Source organism: Epinephelus fuscoguttatus, linkage group LG15 (genome assembly GCF_011397635.1).
Source record: "Epinephelus fuscoguttatus linkage group LG15, E.fuscoguttatus.final_Chr_v1".
NCBI lineage: Eukaryota > Metazoa > Chordata > Actinopteri > Perciformes > Serranidae > Epinephelus > Epinephelus fuscoguttatus.
The window spans coordinates 25,952,307-25,955,221 of NC_064766.1; positions in this window are offsets into that span (position 1 = coordinate 25,952,307).

A 2,915-nucleotide genomic window follows, 5' to 3' on the forward strand; every position below is an offset into this window, starting at 1 on the left:
TCATCGTGTTTTTGCTTGTAATTTCCATGTAGCTCCACTAACGCTGTTTCTTTATCAAAGGAGTTCCTAAGTAAATGTCTTTATGTGGGGGAGGTATACACCAGCATACGCTCTCTGTGTGATACGCTCTGAACCAAGTCAGTTGGTCTGTCAGTTATTTTGTTTCAGATATAGTTCTGAAATATTGTAACACACTTTGGTAGTATTGCCATGAAATTTTGCACAGACGTTAAAGCAGTAGTTCCCAATTGATGGGTCACGGTCCAAAAGAGGGTTGTGGGACTGGAAGTGGCTCGCAAACGTGTCACATGAGGTACAGTTGCCTGCTGTGAAGTGAGTGACAAATGGACAGCAAACTATCTTGACGACACAGTAAAACCAAAGTATGACGCGGAATATATTCAACTGTGTGGACCTTGAACTAGTGACTAAGGAGAAATCTGGACTTCATGGCTGGACCAGTTGGAAGCCACTGCCCTAGAAGACGACGCCTGCTGACTTTGGTTCGTACCTGTCAACCATGAGACCTTTCTTGCATTCTGGCAACTTTTAAATAATGAAAATAAATATAGCAACAGTAATTTTTAGTTGATAAATATGATTGGTTTAGTTTTTGATTCATGCCCCTTGTACCAGTAGAAGGGAGGGAGGCCAGGCTGTATGCTTGGCCTGCGTAAGGGACCCACAGCTGGCTGCGTTTCCTGGCGCACACATGCCCGAGCCAGGTGGAGGCACCTGTGAAACCCCCCCTTTGAGCGGTCCTGTCATGAATACGTAATGTGGTGAGCATGGAGACAAGGAGTCCACCAGCAGCTGTGCCGTTCTCATGCAGGTCCAACAGGTGCCCCTCTCCAGCCCTGGCAGGTCCCAGAAAAAGGGGGGAAGTGTAGACTTAGTCATAAATGGTCTTCTGATCACTCAAAGCACTTTTATACTACATGTCACATTCACACACTGGTGGCCAAGGCTACCATGCATGGTGCCACCTGCTGCTCAGTAACCATTCACATGCTTTCACACACCGATGGAGCAGCCATCAGTAGCAATTAGGGTTAAGTATCTTGCCCAAGGACACTCGACATGTATCAAGCCTCAATAAAATGTGAACAGGTGAGCTCAGAAATTCGACCCCAACATGAGGGTCTATGGGGATTGACTTGGCTCTGGGGCCTCAAGTGGCCATTAGAGGAACTGCAGTTTTTGAAACGACAGCCTCACAGAGCTGCTGTTCACGCTGAAGACTGAAGTTCAAATTATATAAAAGAAGAAACAACCACCTCCTCGGCTGTTGCACCAAAAGGTTCAATCGAATAAAGGTGCTTTCAAGGTGGCAGCCTTTTTGAATGTCACTTAGATTATAAAGCACTTAGAGGAGATATTAGTCAGGAGTTTGTCTGGCTTTTCCTCACATTGTCACCAGGATTCTCATTTAACCTTTTGCCTTTACCGCTGTGTGTGTCTGCCTCCCATCTGATAGTCTGTGTGGGTATACGTGGATTAAAAAGCAAGCTGGTGCTGTGGTTTTCAAGAAGCTTATAGATCTATCACTGGAAAATGAGAGGCCAGTGACCAGCTCAGTGCTGTCCTCTGTCTCCGAGGTCAAGTGTGTTCATACCTTTACCCTTTAGTATTTACTACAAAATATAACAAAAGGATTCAAACACATAAAAATGGTGTCAGAAGATTCCTCTGGTTTCAGCTGAAGTAAAACGTGTGGGTTTGGACAACATAATGAGAAGCACCTACCCAGAAACTGTCATAAGCTGAAACCATTTCCCTCAGTGGAAACGAAGCTTTTATTTACTTTAATCTCACAGATAAAAAAACAATAAATTGTGAAGCCAATAAAGCCTCCACTAAAATAACATTTTAAGTCTTGTGTGTGATTTATCCTGGCTTCATATGAGCAGAAGAAATTTCCGGTAGTTGCTAGGCTATTTTATGCAATGTAAAATGCCATAGACTTGGGCTAATAACGTTAGCATGTTATATTTGTTTAGAGAACGTGTTTAGTATATGACAGTTGTTTTGTCGGTGAACCTTGTGAGCTGTAATGGAGCCAAATTTTGTAACGTTACCTTTGTTAAATGTTGCTGTTGTTCCTGACTTCATATGAGAAGAGGAAAATTTGCTAGCTGCTAGGCTAATTTATGCAATATAAAATGCCATATATTGTGCTAAAAAAATTAGCATGTTGTATTTGTGGGGAAAATGTGTCCAGATAAAGACAAGTGTTTGTCTGTGAATGCTGCGAGTTATAGTGAAGCTGATTTGTGTAGCCTACATGAGTTTGAAACTGTCACTATAAGACATGTTTAATGTGTGTTTTGAATTGCACATTGTCGACGCTGTTGTGAGCATTTATACTTGCCCGGTGGTGTGGGGAACTGCCCATTGTTCCGACCATATTAAACGCATTGTTCCGAAGTCCCGTTGTTCTGAAGTCATCATGATGCCCTGTGGTTAAGGTCTGGTTAGGTTTAGGCACAAAAACCACTTGGTTAGGGTTAGGGTTAGGAAAAGATCATGGTGTGGGTTAAAATGAAAAAGAAAGTGGCAAACACATAAGCTGTGAGCCTGCTCCGCCTCAAGCCTTTCTCAGCTGACCCAGAGCCGGTCAGCGGCGCACCATATGCCCGCTGCGAGCCGTTCAGCACCGCGGACACTCGGACTAATGGGATGTCGAACCAATGACATGGACCCATAGCTACAGCGTTGATTCAATGCAGAAGTATGAATTCCGCATAAATCTCAAACTGATGTCAGCAAGTGTTACCTCTGGAGCTGATCCATGGAAAATAAACATGAGTCTGATTTTGTGGACTAACAGAATGTCTGTTTTCTTTTTTTATACCTAAATTTGCTTTATCCCACTGGAGTGTGTTCAGCTCTGAAACAGAAATTATACAACAGTT